At 40.3% G+C, this 20313-nt stretch overlaps 1 protein-coding gene and 1 long non-coding RNA gene across 9 annotated transcripts in view; both read left to right on the plus strand.

The window, feature by feature from the left end:
* The window catches only part of KIF13A (kinesin family member 13A), a 201275-nt gene that overhangs the window by 14808 nt on the left and 166154 nt on the right, over positions 1-20313 (plus strand). The gene's annotated exons all lie outside the window — the stretch shown is intronic.
* LOC118500713 lies at positions 2128-18380 on the plus strand. Its single transcript, XR_004903290.1, has 3 exons — positions 2128-2577; positions 3834-3841; positions 18370-18380. It is a non-coding gene; the product is annotated as an uncharacterized LOC118500713 (long non-coding RNA).

Raw genomic sequence — 20313 nt, forward strand, 5'->3', positions numbered from 1 at the left:
GCTGAGAGGGATGCAATGAATTTTGTCGAGAAGGAAATTCCTTCCATGACAGGTGTTCACCAGTTTCTGGTCATTTGGCAGTCATTTTTTTTTAGGTGAAGAATTTTTGTCAAGAACTTGTATGTGAATACCTGTAAGAAGTCAATGTTCCTGATAAAACTTTGCCATGTTTTTAAAAGTGTGTGTGTAAAGAATGGGGGCTGGTGGTAGGAGGGTGCAGCAGAGCTGTGGGGCAGTAAGTGAGGGGGAAAACCTCAGTGCAGATAGCCTGCCTGGAATGTCACCCATTGTCAAACGATTGTACCTGACATGAGGGCCTGTTTGTGGGTTGTAGGGATGGGGCTGTAGCTCCAATTCTGGAACTTCAATTCTGTGCTCTAGTTATTGGGTGCTGCTCTCCTTTGTTACCTTAGACATAGTGCATCCTCAGTAAACGTTTGTTGTACTTCATTCTGTTTGTAATAATGTGGTTATGGGGCTTTAGTTAGTATAGGGGATTCACAGGTGAACAGAACCACCTAGTTATAAACTGACTTCTCAGAAAATGACTGTCTGAATCTGAAATGTTGTGTTTAGTAATATTGAGCTTCTGTACTTCTTTTTTTCCTCCTGAGGCAACTGACTTTATTATCCTAGTCCCCAGGCTGGTGACTCATTCTGTTTATCATACTGTAAACATGAACTCGGGGCCTCTCCATTAAAAATTCAAAATAGAGCCCTGGCTGGTGTGGCTCAGTGGATTGAGCGCTGGCCTGCAAACCACAAGGTCTCAGGTTGGATTCCCAGTCAGGGCACATGCCAGGGTTGTGGGCCAGGTCTCCAGTAGGGGGAGTGCAAGAGGCTACCGCACATTGATGTTTCTCTCCCTCTCTTTCTCCCTCCCTCCCCTCTCTCTAAAGATAAATAAATAAAATCTTAAATTCAAAACTAGAGAAATATTTTTACTTGTATGTCTGGTTTTCTGGCACCCTTAAGTGAATATGTTTTATTCCTGAACTCTCTTTTATTTACTTATTTCTTTTTGGTAGTCATTTGGTTTTTGGCATTTTTTTTATGTCACACTGAGATTTGAAAAATTAGGCTATTTCACAGAAACATTCTAGTTTCCTTAGAATTTACTATTGATACTCTTAAAAAGTTTTTTTCAAAAACTATGTCATGCAAACCTAAATGCATGCATATTTGCGGTATTTTTTTAAAATACAGGAGAAATGTATGCCCTCTCAGAAATTTTGATCAGTTTATCCATTTTTGTGTGTGTGTGCAGAAATACAGTAAAACTAAAGAGGAAGATAAAACATTTTGATGTGCTAAATACTTTGTAAATTTACATGAATGAACATGACATGTATGCTGTGCTTTTCTCTTTTTTTCTGTCTGCACATCAAACATCTCCACCAACATTCACAGCCTGTGGCCTTGTAATTGGGGAAAGTACAGGTATGCATTTCTGCTATAGCCTCTGCCTGCTCTCAGCTGTGCTCTCAGAGTTTGCTGCTTTGGCCCTTGTTCCAGCCCTTGAAGCAAAGAACAGGATGGGGAATGGGGAGGAGGAGGAATTAGGGGAGGGGAACAGGCCTGGGCCCTGAGCACTAGCATCCTGGCTGCCCTGACTTTCCAGCCTGTCCCCAAAGCAGCTTTGGAGTCAGCAGTAAAGCCTAGACAGGGTGGGGGGTTGGGCAAATGCCTTAAATTTAAAGCATCTGGGTATGTGTTAGGTGTCTTCAGAAGATAAAGCCTTTTACTTGATTAGTCAACCTTCGTGATTAGACAGACATTACTCAGTGTGCATCAGATCCTGTCAGGAAGTGTCATCCAGGTATGACACTGAGCGCAGGGAACATTTTTATTTCAGGGTTCTGAGAGAAGGGATCTAATGACCACCTGATAGTAACTAGATTTCAGATAAGTTACATGTGTATAGCAATTTGCCTGCTTCAATTACCAGGTTGTTTGTCAAAATTAATTTTAATGCAGTCTCTTTTTTTTTTATCTTCATCTAGGGACATTTTTCCATTGCTTTAGAGTGAGAGGGAGGGAGGGAGCGAGAAAGAGAGAGAGAGAGAGAGAGAAACATTGATGTGACAGAGAAACATCGATCCATTGACTCCCATACTTGCCCCAACTGGGGACCAAGCCCATGACCTACGCACGTGTGCTGACGGGACCAAACTCTCAACCCTTTGGTTGATGGTACAATGCCAACTGATCACACTGGCCAGGGCTTTAATGCAGTCTTTGACCTTAAACATCTGGATCCTGGATAGCTCTGGCTGTGGGTATTAGTGACAAGGGACTTCTCCCTAAGCCTCTTATTTAGTGAGTTCTTTCCAGGGATGTCAGTGATAGGCTCTGGTTGTGGGGCTGAGCAGAAATAGATTATAGCCATTAAAAAGCCCAGAATCCTTTCTCCTTATTCTGGTGCCCTTCTTCCATTTGTGTGACCAAAACCTGTTGGCCTGAATAAAGACAAACAGTGCCGCAGAAGGCCAGCTTGGTCACGTGTGTGCCTACGGTGGGCTGCTGCGAAAATGCAAGCAGATTGGTTCTTGGTCTGTGTTAGAGCTGCACAATGTGGTATTTCAGGAGGACTGAAAATTCTTGCTCAAATTTGAACATGAGGAAACTTAAGCCAAAGCTACCTCTTTCAAAAGTATCTCCTTTATTTAATCAAGCCCTTGGGTAAAATGAGGTGGTTTGAGAGTACTTTTTTTCCTTGTAGTGTTGGCAGTGCAAGATGCTTGCAGGCCCCAGAGCCTTGTCGTCCTGTGCACGAAAGCTCCCACCTCACTGGTGCTCCAGAGGTGCTCCAAGTTGTTAGGACGTCCCAGCCTGCCCTTTGGCAGGTGAGGTGGAGTTGACAGAAGTGGTAGTTTAGGAACTGATGTGCCTCCTGGGGCCTGTAAATTGGAGGCAAATAACAATGCTCCTATTTCCAGTTTTCTGAAAAGCTATTTCTCTTGAAAGCTTTTCAGTTGCTTGTGGCTTCTTGCTTGCATAATGTGGCCCTTTAATAAAAACTTCTTATATCGTAGCAGGGTATTACATCAGAGCATGCAGCCACATGGCACTGGTGTCATGACTGTGTGTGACCCTGTGTGACCATTGTCAGCAGGGGGCTGAAGCCCTAGGCAGTGTCTGGTGCTGCCTGCTCTGGCCACTGTTTCGTGGAGGCCAGTACTCAAGTGGAAACTGCCTGACATCTTACACACTCCAACATGGGTGACAGATAGATGCTTCCAGAGCTCTGTGCTGCTTTGCACCAGCTCAGTGAATGTCGTTTAGACTACATCATCCTCAGAAGGTAAACTACTTGTTTCTCATTTTGGCTGGACTACAGCCTTGATATTGGACTGGACTTTTGGGAAGGAGCTTGACATTTTATTTAATAAACTGCTCAATCTTCTTTGCTTCCATTGGCAATTGAGGAGCTCTGTGCATAGTGAAGGGGAGGTAGAGCACATATAGGAATCATGTGGTACCCTGTGTCTGACTACACCTCCCACTCATTACCTCCACACCGAAGGTCAGCTGATCCTCTTGGGAGGCTGGCACAGCAGCGCATTTGTGCCCTCAGGAGACTGCCTGGAGGATTCTGGCAACAGGCCTTGGGAATCGTGGGTATATGAAGAGATATTCCAGGCTTCTGGCCATTCACTAGTTTCTAGAGTGTTTTTACAGGTTAGAGGTACAGCTGACTGTAAATATTCTATTAGTGTGTGCTTCCTTGCTTGCTTGTTTATTTAGCTTACTTATAAGCAGAATGATACTTACAAAGTGCCTTGGCATTTATTCACTGACAATTCATTATAGCTCTTTGAGTTTAGTCATAGAGTAATGAGTAAATATTTACAAATATTTGAGTGGAAGGTAATGACCACTTCTATGCCCTGAAAAATCTGTGCAAACGGCTTACCTTTTCTGGAGTATAAACTTGAGAGCAGAGCCCTTTATTTTATTTATCTCCTATTCTGTACTTCTTTCCCTCAGCAGCTGGTACATGCCTGTACATAGTAGGTGCCCTCAGGTGTGTATGATTGGATACAGTGCAAAGGTATGGATACATTGTGCGTGGGTATGTGAGTCTTTGGGTGGAGTGTTATTATGTGATCCTCTGGCTGTATCCTTCACTTGTGGTTCTACTGCCTTTAATTTCTGCATTAGATTGTCACATAATGACAGGCTGTGCGCTGTCCTGTGGCTGTTTTGGATAAGGCAGTGCAAATGTAGCTCTCGCCCCTTACAGCTTTTACAACCACTGCCTAGGGCTGACAAGCAGAGGCCATCTCTGTTAGCACTACTTAGAGGTTGATCCAACTGAGGGGCCACCCAAACTTTGACAAAGTTCACATTTTTAATTTGCTGCACAACCTACATAGCAGCCTCAGCTGCAAGTTCTGTATAGGTCACTAGTGGAAGAGAATCCTGTTGTAGCAAAGCATACATGACCTTAGGTATGTTTCACTTCCAATAGTGCCAGAGCTGTTGTCTGCCCCAGAGGAGGTGTGTGTTCCCAGACTTGGGTGCACCCTATGCCAGCCAAACTTGGTTGGTGTTGATGTGGGTCATATTATGAATAGTTTCTCCTCCCCTTGTCCTGGATGGAGAGGAGTGGAGAGACAGAGTTAAGGAAAAGAGAAGATACTGGAGTGAGGTGCTTGCTAACCTGGGACAGCTCCATGAGTGGCGGGGGCCATTGGCTTGCTTACTCTTCTTTCTCCCGGTGGGTAAGAGTACCTCTCATTCTCTGGTTCCTAAATGGCAGTTGGCTTGATGCTGCAACTTCTGCTTGCCCTTGTGGCAGGTGTCAATTTTTTAAAAACTCTGAAACATAGAGGTCACAAGATGCTCTTGAGTATGCCAGTGCCCCAGGAGTGCTAAGGATGGTGGAAATTCAGAGTGTGCTGTCCAGGCGTGCACATGGGAATGGAAGTCACACGAGAATGGCGTTTTACAAGGATAGCTTTGAGTCTGTTAGTATTTACATTATTACGTAAGTCCTTGCAGACTTTATTAAGTCTTTATTAACACTATAAGGCTTTATTAAACCATTACAGGTTTTATTTCTTAAGGACCTTATTAACAAGTTATTTTTGATATAGTTCCCAACAATTACAAAACTTTCTGGAGTCATAGTACCATGGCTGAGCCCTGTTGGTTCAGAAATCAGACCAGAAAGGCAGAAGACTCAGTGCCTAAGAGCAGGAGAAAACCCATGCTGCAGGCGTCACCTGCAGGGGGTGCAAGATGGGCAGCAGCTTGTAGCAAGTTGTTGCAAATAGCAGCCCATCTGGTGGGGCACTTCATGACTCAAGAAAAACTGGCATCTTGGCTCCTGGAACCTATAGCCCTTCCAGAGAATGCTTTGGATAATTTTCTCTGCCTTGGGCAAGTTGAGTTTTCCAGTCTTTGGGCAGTTGAGTGTAAGAGGGCTCTTGCTATCTTTCTTTCTTCACAGCATTTAAAAAATGATAAAGTAACAAAACTGTGCTACTTTTAGTATTGTTTTAATCCAAGTGTTGGTGTGACTGACTTTTTAGGAACTCCCAGCTAACTTTTGCAGGGCTCAAGGTTTCTTTATGCAGGTGAAGTGAGAGGCATATATCCTTCCTTCTCTTTTTGAAATCTCAAATAACTTTTTAACAGTTTTTCTTAATTATAAAAGTGATGCCCATTCACTGCTAAATGACTTAGAAAATGTAAGACATTAGAGATAAAATAAAATTTACCCATCATCGCTTAACATTTTGTTGCATTTCCCTTTTTATGTGCATGGTAGTTGTACTGCTGAGGTGAACTTTAAAAAAATTTATTGATTTTTTTTAGAGAGAAAGAGGAAGGGAGGTATAAGTAGATGGATGGATGAATGGATGGATGGATGGATAGATAGATAGATAGATCATCTTGTTGTTCTACCCACCTATACATGCATTGCTGTTTCTTGTACGTGCCATGACTGGGGATTGAATCCACAACTTAGGCACATTGGGACAACTGAGCTACCTGTCCAAGGCAAGAACTTATTTCCTAAGGTTATGAAAAAAAGCAATTGCGTACTGCCTCTAGGCTGTAACATTATCAAAAAATTATAAAAACTTATAATACTAAGTTCAGTAAAACATTGGTCGAAGTCAAAGTTCTATCTCATTGACTTTTTTGGTTTTGCTTTATTTTTTTAAGATTTTATTTTATTTTTAGAGAGGGAAGGGAGGGAGAGAGAGAGGGGGGGGGAGAGAGAGAGAGAGGGAGAGAGAGAGAGGGGCATCAATGTGCGGTTGGTGGGGGTTCTGGCCTGCAACCCAGGCATGTACCCTGGCTGGGAATTGAACCTGTGACACTTTGGTTCCCAGCCCGCGCTCAATCCACTGAGCTATGCCAGCCAGGGTGGTTTTGCTTTATTTTTTAATCTTTTCCCTCATCAAAGTTTTCTCCGTCTTAGTTTCCCTTTCCTTTGAGAAAGTGTGCTCAGTACTAAAAGGGAACAAAATGTTCACTAGCCAAGATAGATGCCACTGGCATATTTAGCATTTTCCTTCCCTGTTGATGAGGCAGCATGAGAAAGGCATCTGGGCTCTCTGGGTGTGAATGCTGACACCTGTGTGTCCTCACTGGGTGGTGAGGAGCAAGTTGCCGGATTACACTGCTCCTTAATTTCCAGCTCTGTAAAATAAATAAAGCACTTAGATTAATTTCTTGCACGTGGTAAATAACGTGTTGGCTATTTTTATTAGTGTATTCTTTTTACTCTTAGTGTAGTAGTAAGAACCATAGACAGAGGGATGATCCTGAAGTAGTGTGATACACAACCATTTTAAGAACATCAATACTGATACTGTCTCACAATTGCCAGGAGGGTGCAGCCAGGCGAATCCGTGCCGGGTGTGCATGGGAACAAGCATTGTGTCGTGCTCGGATGACACTTGTTATTCACACCCTCCTTTGTCATAAATGCTCCAATTGTCACGTCTTGACCAGTGAGAATCTTAATTGTGTCCTTTCACCTGCTCTTCAGAACTTTGGAAAAGGTACTTGCTCACTGGTGAAAGTGCTTTGGAATAACGAATACCTACTGTTTCAGGATATCACTTGGTTTTGTGGGGGAGTGGATGGGGTGGGGAGGACCTTAGAGACAAATTCTAAGGGGTGCACCAGGTCATTTCTCTTGAGTGCTCAAGTTTCTATGTTAGGCCACTTCAGAAATGGAATTATAAAGATATACACACAGTTTTTGTGTGTTGACATTGCTAATTTTCATTTTAACCATACCTTTTTCTTACCACCTATTTGAGAGTTTTTAATCCCAAAACTGTACTTCTCTTTAATTTGATGAGCATGTGGTTATTCCTTAATCTGAAATTATGACTAAAGCTAATGCGTTATCTGTGACTGCAAAGATAAATCTAAACGTAAACCCTCATAATAAAAGAATTATTATCCTACTGGATAAAGAATAAGATTCGACATCCCTGATGTCTTCAGTGGCTATGCTCTGAAAACATACCACTAACGAAGCACAGTTACATTACTTTGCTTTGAGTCACTTGTAATACTTTTTCCCTTCTTGATTCTAAAAAGAGAATGGAACTTTTGACTAAGTAAAAGTTATGTGAAATTTTGTAAGGACAAGAGAACCAACTTCTATGTCTAAACTCTGAGTTTCCCTCATTAATTGTTGAAAGATTGGCCAGTAAAATGGTCTTTAGGTGATTTGAATCAAATGGAACACAAGCCTATTCTTCCCTATCTATGATTTTTTAATATTTGAATACTGTTCTCAGATGGTCAAGTTTTGGATGGTTTGTATGGCTTTTATGGCTTTATCTTGGATTAAAATTAGCCAACTTCGAAGTTCTGTAGATGGTGATAACCCAAGTCCATGAAATATTTGACAGGCTATTACCATTTTTGTCCAATTTTATATGCCATTAACAAAAACCTCTTCTGGGTTTCTCTTCAGGAAAGTGGCATCAGTGTACAATTTGACAGCACTCCGCTTACATTTTCCTCCTTAGTATAATATTGACATTTTCTACCATTTTTGTGAATTTGATTCACTTGTGCTTTATTCATTGATTAGGTTCAGTACTTTTTATTTTCTTTGCTTTTTCTACATTTGATGCCAATAGGGAATAAGGTACAGATTCCTGATGTCACCTTTTGAGAACCAAGGACAGGGTTCATTAAAACATCCTTTCAGGCCGGTGAGTGATCCTAGCTTCTAGAAAGTAGAAGAAATTACATATCTGAATATCATTCGCATTTTGTCTCCTATTCTTCAAATGTGTTTTGTGAGAATTAATGAGGTGGATACAACATGCTTGGCTAAAAAGAGAAGGAATAGTTAGTGGGGTTGATTTACTCTAAACTAAACAACTGGTTCCTGGAAAATATTCTTTAAAATCAACTTTGTGGACGTATAATTTACCTATAAGAAAATACACCCATTTAAGCATATACCTTCTTGAGTTTTTACAATTGTATACACCCGTGTAACCACCATCACTACAATACAGAACATTTCCATCATCCACATAGTTCTCCTGGGTCCTTTTGCAGTCATTGGTAATATATATTTTTCATATTTCTAAACCTTTTACTCCCCATGTTACTCCACATTACATTCTAACTCCCTTCTCTACCCCATTTCTATCGGTCACAGTGTTGAAAGGGAAACAAAAGCCTTTGATGTCTAGATGCAGTGATTATGTATTGTTAATTGTACTGTGTGGGATAAATGACTGTCCTTGTGAACTTTAACTTGACCATGTAGTAGGAGAGGACAGACAGACCTACCATCTAAACAACTGAATCATGCATATATGTGAGACACTGTGGGGCTGGTTGATAATGTGAGCTTGATTCTGCTCACTGTTTTGTAATTCATTAGCCAGAACTAATTGAAGAGATAGAACTTGAGTCAAACCTGAGAACAATTCCAATTGAATGGAAAAGTGTTGATTGGCTGGATTACACCTCCAACATCTGGAGGCTCCAAAGAGAGTGAGAAAGAGGACTGCTGGGAATTTGTCAGGACAGAGTAGACAAAACAGTCATGCCTGGTTCTGTGGCCAAGTAGCTTTTGCATGCCTGTCAGTGACCCCCAGACTCAGGCAGACACACCTGCTGTGCCCACACCAGCATCAGCTGTTTCCCTAGGTTGGGACCGAGGTATAGACGATTGTATCTGCCTCCACCCACCAAGCCTTTGAGGCTCCTGCTGCTTGCTGGCTGTTCTCATTTCTGTGGTCAGTGTCCCCCTTTTTTTGCCTCCATTGCCAGGTGCTTTCACATATCTTTTCTGGGCTGGCTGTTCTCTTTCATGGCCTCCTTCATGGTTTGCTGCTTGCTTCTCTCTTGTGTCTCAGCCTGTGCAGGAAAAGTTTGACTTGTTATGACTATTTCAAGTCTGTTCTTCATTTTGTTACCATATGTTCACTGAATCTAAAATGGTATGGATTATAAGTCACATTGGTATTTAGGTGCCACAAAGGAAAGAAACGCTGTTGCTAACTGAATCATGAAATCTTGAATGTAGATGTATCCTAATTTCAAATCGTTAAAATGTGTATGAAAAACACAGTATTACTAACCAAACACAGAGTGCTCTAGAGTATAGACTGGAACAAAGTGTCAAGGGGGAGGATATCCAGGGTGAAGGAAGAATAAGAGAAGTCATTTGAAACCATGATAAGACATCCAGTATACATGGTAATGCCCATGTAGCTGCTGCAGGTGGACCTTATTGTTGGCTGGAGGATCCTGGAAGTCTATGTGAAGAGGAAAACAGCTACTGTTGTTACTAAGCCCTGGGTGAAACATCTCCTTATCTTTACAATATCATTTAGTGAACAAGATCCTCAAGAATATCTTCACTGTAGTTCAGTCACTTTCCCCTGCTTTGTTGACATATAATTGCCATATAACATATGTAAGTTTAAGGTATATGTGTTGACTTGATACATTTATATATTACAAAATAATCACAGTGTTAGCTAACACTCCATCATGTCACATAATTACCATTTCCTTTTTGTGGTGAGGACATTTAAGATCTCTCTTACAATTTTGAAGTATATAATGTTTTTAACTGTAGTCACACCATGCTGCACATTAGATCCCCAGAACTTGAAATATAGTTGATTGGTCTGGTTTGTCTGTATAATTTATGGTTGTCAGTTTGTAAAATATTTTAAGTGAAGTTTGCCTTTCATGTTCTGGCCTGTTCATGGATAATATAAAACATCAATCCCCAACCTTTCTGGCACCAGGGACCGGTTTTGTGGAAGACAGTTTTTCAGCAGATGGGGGTAGGAGGATGGTTTCGGGATGATTCAAACACATTACATTTATTGTGCACTTTATTATTATTACATTGTAACGTATAATGAAATAATTATACAACTCACCATAATGCAGAATCAGTGGGAGCCCTGAGCTTGTTTTCCTGCAACTAGATGGTCCCATCTGGGGGTGATGGGAAACAGTGACACTTGAAATGTGTTGCTTATGTCCAGTCTACTCTGTAATCTTGTTGTCATTGCTGTCACCACAGAAAACCCTGCTTCACAAAGATAGGATGTTGGAAATGGGAGCAGGCTTTTCAGTGCTTTCATGGCAATCTCAGGATATTCCACCTTTAATGGACTTTAATCCAGAATGCATGGAGGTTTGAAGTTGTCTCAAATATACTTTTAAGGACATTGTTATTTGTGATCTCAAGCAGTTGATCCTCTTCCAGCATGGACAGTCGATTCACCTGGCTTATTCACAAGTGGGTCACAGATCCATTCCTCCCCAGTTCAGGGGTCTTTTGTGGTTGGAAAGTAATGCTCACACTCTTCTGAAAGCTGAGATAGGTGACCATGTACCAGCTGGGAGAAAGAAGGCCATGGCTCAGTCTCTTTCAAAATCTCTTAATGTTTAAAACAGGTCAGACATCCCAATGTTCACTTGTTGCCCCCAAATTCCAGTTTGCTTTGAATGCAGCTACTTTAACTGCCAATTTGAACACAGTTGTCATTCTCTCCTGATGTGCAGATTGAGTTCATTGAGCAGGTTGACTATGTCACACAAGTAAGCAAGTTTTGTGACCCATTCTGTGTCACTGAAATGTGCTGCCAGTGGTGACTGTTTTTCTCAAAGAAATCTCTGGAGTGTCTCTTGTAACTCAACCACTCTGGCTGGCGATCCACCTGTAGAAAGCCATCTCACTTCTGTGTATAAGAGGAGACGTGTGTGTTCTGTGTCCATCTCGTCACAGAGTGGCGGCATAAACAGATGTGAGTTAAGGGCATGTGTTTTAATGTGATTGATAATTTTAATCACATCCTGCAAAATGATGTTAAGATCAGGTGACACTTTTCGGCTAGCCAGCATTTCTCTATGGATGACACAGTGCATAGACTCACATTCCGAAGTGACCTCTTTGACCTGAGTAGTGAAACCAGAGCCATCCAGTCATGGCAGCCACTCCATGAATACACTGACACAAAATGACCAATTCGATTTTCCCGATCTGTAATCATTCAAAGACTTGAATAGTTCTGCATCTGTGGTGTTGGTCAGCAACAAAAGTATACGCCCTCATGCACATCCTCCTGAAAAATACGTCTCACAAAGACAAGCATTGTTACCTTGTTGTCAACATCAGTAGACTCGTCAACCTGGAGTGCGTACCATAGTGACTCATTAATCCTAACAATTGTGCCTCAATGTCTTTGGTATTTCATCAGTTTACCTAGTTATGGTGTTAGCCCAAAGAGGAACATGTACCACCTTTTGAACTGCAGCCTCTCCTAAAAGTTCATGACAAATGTGCTTAGCAGCAGGCAGGATCAGCTCTTCACCAATAGTAAAAGGCTTCTTAGGTTTAGCAGTGTGCCTAGCCACTAAGAATGATGCTCTCAGTGCAGACACATTTGATGAAGTGGTGGACTTCAATAATTGCTTCTGTTCTTCATGTTCACATTTTTTTCTTTGAACAACTCCAAAGGCTTGTCTTTTAATGCAAGATGCTTGGTCTCCATGCAGTGAAGCAGTTTTGAAGGTTTGATGGCTTCTTTGGATAGCCAGCCATCACATATTATACAAAGTGGGCTTGGAGACTGTGAATCACCTGTTGCAGTGGACCCATAATTTAAGTAGGATTCTTGGTATTTTCTTTTAAATGCAACTTTCTTTTTGTTGGCAGCCTTAGAGTCTTCTGCCATCTCATTGTTGGGTCTTTCCCCTTTTTCAAAGACACTTCCAGTGATATTTGTTTTTTACTCATTTTGGCTAGGATTAGCTTGTGGGCTTACCAAAACTGTGACTGAGACAAGTGCGTTGTGTGAGAAATAAACACAGACAGTGGGAAAGTAGTAAATAAAATAATGGGCGGGCCACGCACAGACTAAAATAAGTGTCAGACTTGACTTAAAGCCTGCCACCAGGTGCAGCTGCACAACTGAAGTATATCAACTCACTTGCCACTATAAAGCCTGCTAACCAGATGCAGCTTGTCATTTGCCACTCACTGATAGGGTTTTCATATGAGTCTGCAAGCAATTGATTTTGTTCTTTGTGCAGTTAAACCTCTCTGCTAATGATAATCTGTACTTGTAGCTGCTCCCCAGCACTAGCATCACCACCTCAGCTCCACCTCAGACCATCAGGCATTAGATCCTCATAAGGGGCACACAACCTAGATCCCTCACATGCGTAGTTCACAGTAGAGTTCACACATCTTATGAGAATCTAATGCAGCCTCTGATCAGACAGGAAGCAGAGCTCAGGCAGTAATGTGAGCAATGGGGAGCAGCAGTAAATACAGATGAAGCTTCACTCATTTGCCTGCTGCTCACCTCCTGCTGTGTGGCCCAGTTCCTAACAGGCCACGGACTGCTACTGGTCCATGACCTGGGAGTTGGGAACCCCAATATAAAAGGTTTAAAATATGCTTGGTGCTTGTTGGGCCAATTACATGGTTGTTTTGGATCCCTAGCATGCTTGCTGGAGCTTGGTTTAGCTCATATCTTAATAACTTGCTTTATTAGCTCCACATCAGTTGCTGCCTCCCACCTTTATAATCCTAGCTCCTTATCAGCTCTTCACACTTTACTCCAGCAAAGTCCACCTTCTTGCCATGCCCAGATCAAATTAAGTTGTGTACCCAAGTTCTCACTTCCTTAGTTTCTCCAGCCTGAAATGCTCTTTTAGTCTCCTCTCCACAAACTTATGTTCATTAATTCCTTTTAGATGATTCAGAATACATTCTCCTTAGCCCTGGCTGGATAGGTCAGTTGGTTAGAGCATCATCCTGATTCACCAAGGCTGCTGGTTCAATCTCTGGTCAGGGTACATGCAAGAAGCGACCAGTGAATGCATAAATAAGTGGCACAGCAAATGTATGTTTCTTTCTCTCTGTCTTGCTGCCCCCACCACAAATCAATTAAAAAAAATGCATCCTCCTCTGAGTATCTTTCTTTGACACTTGTCTTAACTTCAAACCCCCTTACAATGATGTAGATAATTTTGACCATGTTATCATGAACTTGCTCATTTGCCTTTTAAATAGTTTTTAAAGATAATTATATGGTTAGCTTCTTGAAAGGGCTTAGTTTCTTGTACTTTGAAGCTTCGAAGGTATCTAGTGAGAAGGTGGGCACTGAAGAGCAGAAGGACCCTGAAAGCATAATGAAGGAATGGATGGTGTGTGGTACTCTGAATTTACCTCTTAAGTGGACAAGGGCATCAGAGTTCCTTCCTAGCTCCGTTCACTTTTGCTTTGCTGTTTCTCATGCACTACAGTATGATGGACACCACAATTCCATCACAATTCTTTGCTTATCCTTATTCTTTTTATAAAAAAAATGATTTTGTTTATTTTTAGAGAGAAGGGAAGGTAGGGAGAAAGAATGAGAGAGAAACATTGATGTGAGAAACATCGATCAGTTGCCTCTTGTACATGCCCCAACCAAGGACCCAAGCTGAACCCAGACATATGCACTGACCAGGAATCAACCCAGCGACCTTTTGCTTTGAGGTATGATGCCCAACCAGCTGAGTCATGCCAGCCAGCTACTTTATCTTTATTCTTTTGGGAATAACATTCCTCTGTAGAGGAATGACATAAAAAGTATTTTCAAACATTTAAAACAGTGGCCCCTTTGGATCAACTTAAAAATCACACATCTCTCCAGGAGATGATATTCTCTTGTAGCCCCAGTGGAGAGGAAGGGAGTGCCCTGTAACCTCTCCCCAGCGATACCTGATACAAGACTATACACTCACGTAATAGTGTTGAAGATTATGCGTCTACAGTAGTCACTGATATGTTGGCCAGCCCGACCACACTCATAAATGCATATCCAGATACAGAGAGAAAAATTTATTTGTGGGGAGAGTTTTGCTTAACAAAGATGACTTGGTTTTGAAGTTTAGCCCTGTTGTTTTCAGTTATTATTCGTTTGTTAAGTTCAGCACACCTTGGTGTCTAGATGCTGATCCAGTAGTGTTAAGCAGTCAAAGCAAAATCCAAAATAATTTTTCATGGTTCCCTACTCTTAAAGAATATTTTATTTTTAAATTCCCATTGACTCGTGTTCTTATGATTATACCATGTTGGCAACTTTTAACTCCTAAAAAGTTTCTTTGCTGGTTAGGAAATCAGAAATGCCATTCAAAATGAATGCATAATGCAACTTTTCTAGGAAGTCTGGGAAGCATGCTGATTGGTGGGAACTGCAAGCCTTTAATTGCATAAGCAAATCTACTATTAGATGCCCCTGATTTTCATATTGACTTTAGAGTTAATGTGGAGGTTTGAGGAATATAATTGAAAATGCTGTGTATCTTTCCTGAAAAGGATTGCTCTTTACTTCAGGCAGGACAGATATCTACTTGTTAGGGAGAAAGCTACTGATAACAAAGGTGTTGAGATCATCTTGTTTTAGGGTTATTTACAGTGACTGCCTATTTCTAGCCAGTTTATTTTTCTAAGAATAACACATTCTTTCCTCTACTGCTGTCCAATTCTTAATTTGGATGTGTTCATACAGAGAAACATCTGGTATTCCAAGAATTTTATTAGTGGCAACTGACTGTTTTATAAAGTTCTTTTTACATTGCAGCTTCCAGACATGATGTAGCTCAATTAAAAAATGCAAATATATATAAAATACATGATTTTGTATGGGTATAGCTGAGTTTTTCCATGCAGGCTGTATAAATATAAATAAGACTGTCTTTAGACACTCCTGCAAAGCTTCAGGCAAGCTGGTTATTGTGTACCTAGCAGGAAGCCACACAGTAAACATGGAATGAATAATCAGATGTATGTAGCTCCTTATATGGTGACTTGTATATATAGCTTATCAACATAATAGTTTTTATTTAGAAATAACACAAAAATGTTAGCATTGTCCAAATAACTTTATAACTTGGTTTTTATATGTACAAGAAAATAGTAGATGAAAATCAATTTAGTGTTTCTATGAATAAAACAACGACAGTGGATTAGATGGAGTAAATGAAATTAAAGTATAAGACATATATCAGGAATTAATTGAAAAGATCACAGTATATATTCAAGGTGAAGATGAAGGAATTGAACAGAATTCTCCAATTAGAAGCATAAGGACAGTTGATGGGAAAAAGTAAAGTGCTATTAGAACACTCAATTGTTGTAGACTTTTCCTCTGAAAATTCAGATGACAGCTGCACTACACTTTAGAGAATAGCCCTACTATTTATAGCTTAAGAACCAATGTTATGAGCAACAAACTATGTATTGAGATATTTATGGACATGTTACTTCATTTCAGATATCAAGAAGTCCACTGTATTTAGTATTCAGGAGATACAGAGTTAGATGTGTGTTATACAGAACATCCTATGCACATAGTTATTCTTAAAGAGAAATTGCAAAGGGCCAGAGATGACATTTTTCAGGGAAGAGTTTTGCAAGCCACTTCAGCATCTTTTGAGAAATTTAGATTGGTCATCTGGAGATAGTAGATAAAATTAACGTCAATGAAGACAAATTACAATGGATTACAGTGGTTAGTGATTATTCTTTGGTGAAATCCTCATTGTGCACAAGGTATGATTGTAACTAGATGAAAGGTTACCAGCTTGTAGAGGCAGTGTCTATTATATGTCGAGTTTTCTATTTCTGTGTCAGGTTATCAGACAGAAGACTACTTCAGTAGCAGGGTTTGGTGACAGCTTTCAGAGACATTTCTCTATTGAAAATGTTTTCTTTGAATGTTTCCTGGAGGAAGACTGGCCCAAGACCTCAGCGTGTTCTTTTAAAGCTTTTTGAAAAGTGTGTGGAGCCACTGTGCTGGTAAGCTTAGGACACTGTGAACAGGAAGCAAAAACCCTCTTATTTGGCTGTTAGGTACTCCATAAACAGAATGTCTTCAGCTGTTGTGATAACCTAACACTGCCTTCACTAATTATTTCATTTAGACATACCTTGCATCCTTAATTAGATTGTATATTTCTTCCATATTGACAACCTGTCCTAGATTTTGTTTTTCCATCTTGGCTGATCTTACAGCGTTAGACAAGAAGTAGATAATGGATAACACTTTGCTAATTAATTTGGAAAGGGAGGACGAGGAAAAGGTGGCACTTATAACCGCATGGATGACAGTCTTTGAAAGGGTGCGCACATGCTGGACCTTCTTCATAATGGACCCACAGGGTGCTGGTCACAGGCACAGCATGGATGAACTTTCAAAACCTTATGCTAAGTGAAAAGCTAGTCATCAGGGACCACATGTTGTATGATTCCATTTATATGAAGTGTCCAGAACAAGCAAATTCATGGAGGTAGACAGTAGATTGATGGTTGCTGTGCCTTGGGGGTTTAGGGGGAAATGAGGAGTGACTGAAAATGGGTATGGGGTTTTTTGTTTGTTTTTTGAGTGTTGAGAGTGTTCTGCAGTTAATTGTGGTGATGACCTTTCAACTCTATGAATATACTAAAAATCATTGACTGTATACTTCAGATGGGCATATTGCATGGTATGTGGGTTACATCTCAATAAAGCTATTATTTTAAAAAATGAACTCTGGGATGAATTACATTAAAGCAGACATGAATAGTATATGGCTGGCAGAGTGTGGCTCCTTAGGAGTGTTTTGCGGTGAGCCGCGTATTTAGTCATTGTCAACCAAAGGTTGTTGAACACCAACAGGAATCCCCAATGTGGGGTACAGTGAATAAGGAAACTTGATTCATTATAAGCAGTTCAACTGTGATACAGCATGGCTGTGAGAGCAGTGCTGCTGCTAGGAGACGCTGAGGTGAAGTGGCCTAGGGACCAGGCCCCTCCAGCTAGGCAGCTCTGCCCTGCCCTGCACTGGTGTCTCCTGTGCTCTGGTGAGACATCTTAGGTGCTTCATCTCCAGACAATGAGACAGAGTCTTTGGTGGAAGGAGAAAGTGTGCTCTCAGAGCCAGAGAGGAGCTGACTTATATAGACAGAAGTCCCTGCCCTGGTCCCTGATTGATTTGTCCTCATGCAAATGAGGACTCCAGATCCTTGCAGTTTGATCCAAAAGGCACTGTCCTAATTGGTCAGAATGAAGCACTCTTATTGGTTGGTGAAGAAGCTGTTTGGGGTGGGGGAGAGATATAGCTGCACAGCTCTGTTTGGATGGGGAAAGCTTCAGTCCTATTGGTTGAAAGGATTCCAGGAACTTTACAAGGGCTGGCTCACACAGGGCAGAAACAGGGCAGACAGGTAATTGCGTTCAGAGGTAGGTAGTTCAGCACAGGCTTCTCTCTGTAATGCAGTTTGCATGAGCGGTCCCTGTGTAGAAATGGCTGGTAGTCTCTGCTTTTTAAACTTGAGTCAAGTTAGCCACTCGGAGCCCTTTTTAGTAGGTATCTTTTTTCTCAGGATCTACATCATTCACAGCCAACAGTATTGTATTCTTTTAAGGAATTTTAAAAGGAAATTTAAAATTAAGAAAAAAATCTTAAAGCGTCTCAGTAGAGGTTTTTCCAGATGGGTGGTTAAGGGATGTTTTTCAATATTTAAGTATTTTTTTAAATGTTTCATTAGGATTTGTTTAGGCATGATTAAGTAAGTGTCTTAGAGGATTATTAGACAACTAAAGATAAATTCCTAAGATTGAGAGATTGTTATTGCTTTGTAATTTTGTAAGATACTCAACTGTTGAATAAATAATGCTTTTGTTAAAATTTCATGGGGTGTTCATCCAGAAAATAGGGTATAAGAAAGGAATGTGTTTGTGTACATGTTCTACTATCTGTTGGTCCTTAAAGAGTTTAAGAAGGTAAATTTGACCAATAAATTACATAATGACAGTGCTTTATTTTGTAATCCATTAATAAACTGTTTTATAACATCAGATGTATTTGAGTTATTATACTTTAATCTTCTGTTTCTCTAACCAAAAATAAAGTTTGCACTCATATTTGTTCAAATCCCCTCAGGTTTGTTAGAATTGAAACAGATTGCTCTTAACTCTTCTTTTCCTTATTTGTTAGGAAGTAGAGATTTGTAACTTTGCATTTACACTGATAACAGAAAAGATCAGATACCCCACACTCTGAGAATCTGCCAGATGTAATTTACATTTGAACCAAGATTTACAAAAGAACAAGGATTAAGTTAAACGATTAGAGCAGTATGCTACAGACTATATCCTAGGGAAACTATTTGGGTCAATAGTTTTTGTCTTCAACAGACACTTGCATTGTGAGTGCCCAGTAAATTGGTTGTAATTAATAATTGTCTTAGTGCAGGTCTTTTTTTTTTTTTTTTTTTAGGAAAAAGGGAGCTGCATTTTGTAGAAGTATATCATGTTAGTTAATCAGTGATTTTTATTAATATAAAAATCATTATAATTATTACATTTAAAGTCCACCAGTAATACATGTCATCTCTTTACTGTGTTTAGTTTTGGCCTTACCTCTTAATTTGTCATTCTTTGGACATAATAGCTTGAGATGCCACTTTTTATTTATCTTAGAACTTGCATGTAGTATTATGACTATCTGTGTAATACAGGGCATTTTAAATTGGGGTCAGCGAACCCCTGAAATTAAAAGTAAAGTGGTGTGCTTGTGGATGCATATGCAGTTTCCAAGGGTGAGAGTTCATGTCTTTAATCAGCATTTCAAAGGGTTTCATAACTCTAGAAAATGAAGAACACTGGTGTCAGGTATATTTTATGGTTGTGTTTAGAAGCATGTTTTTCTTTTTCTATCCTGTTTTCCCCTCCTTATGAGACCTGCACTAACAGCAAAATACATTTAGAGGCTCCTTCTATAGCCAAGGTCTCCAGACTGTCACAGTTGTTTATACTAAAGTGGTGAAATATATCAGCAGCTGTCTCTTATTTCTCTAATTGCTCAGTAGCCAGAATTAAAATGTTGTGGGTGGCTTTAATTCATAGCATGAAGGCCTTTGTGGTTACTATAATAAATGTTAAGCAGAACCTTCCCCAAAGCCATTGGTCACATGCTTTGCCTCACTAGTAATTAACTTATCAATGAGCTATGGTACACTCCGGTGACTTGTCCCTAAAAGATTTATACTTACAACAAACCAGGGCACAATAAATTTTTTTTATGCAAAGTGCTTTTTTTGACCCAGAGGAGGCTAATGTAAATTTCTAATGAGCTATGATGTATAGTGGTGGGCGAACTTTCAGCATCTCCTTTGAAGTGGCTTATACTCCATCTTGCTTACACTCCATCTTATCTGGCCTTGTTTTTCCTGAGGTCATGTTGTTATGCTGTTCATTTGACTTGTGTGTTCTTATCGAATATAATATTGTAAAGCAAGAGGCTGTTTAGTTGGAAAGTGTCTGTTAGAGTGTGGATTTTGCTTTCTAAGAGCCCCTGCTATATTGTAAAAGATGATGTATGACAGAATATGTGTCAGGTTTTGGAACAAAAAACCATTTCCTTCAATGTTTATGCAGCATAACTTCTTTTACTTTTGAAACTCTATGGTGTTGACAGAGTGAGTTGATTTCTGTCATAGTTTTTGGAAGTTGGGAGACGTTTGGCTCTTTGTATGCCCTCCCCAAAGAAAATGACATTCTTTTTAAACAGAAATTTGTGAATCTACAGTGACCGCTCCCAAAGTGCCACTGCTTTTGGTGACATACAAAACCACTTTGCTACTTGATGAAAATTAATTGTAGCCCAGGACATTTGAACAATGAAGTCAAGCCTGCTCAGATGCTCCAGTCTGGTCATTCCAGCACCTTTGGTCTGAGGCCAGTGGGAGGAAAAATGTACCTCAGTTATGTGATTCATTACCATCAAAATGGTTAGAATAGG

Source organism: Phyllostomus discolor, chromosome 5, assembly GCF_004126475.2.
Source record: "Phyllostomus discolor isolate MPI-MPIP mPhyDis1 chromosome 5, mPhyDis1.pri.v3, whole genome shotgun sequence".
NCBI classification, from domain to species: Eukaryota; Metazoa; Chordata; class Mammalia; order Chiroptera; family Phyllostomidae; genus Phyllostomus; species Phyllostomus discolor.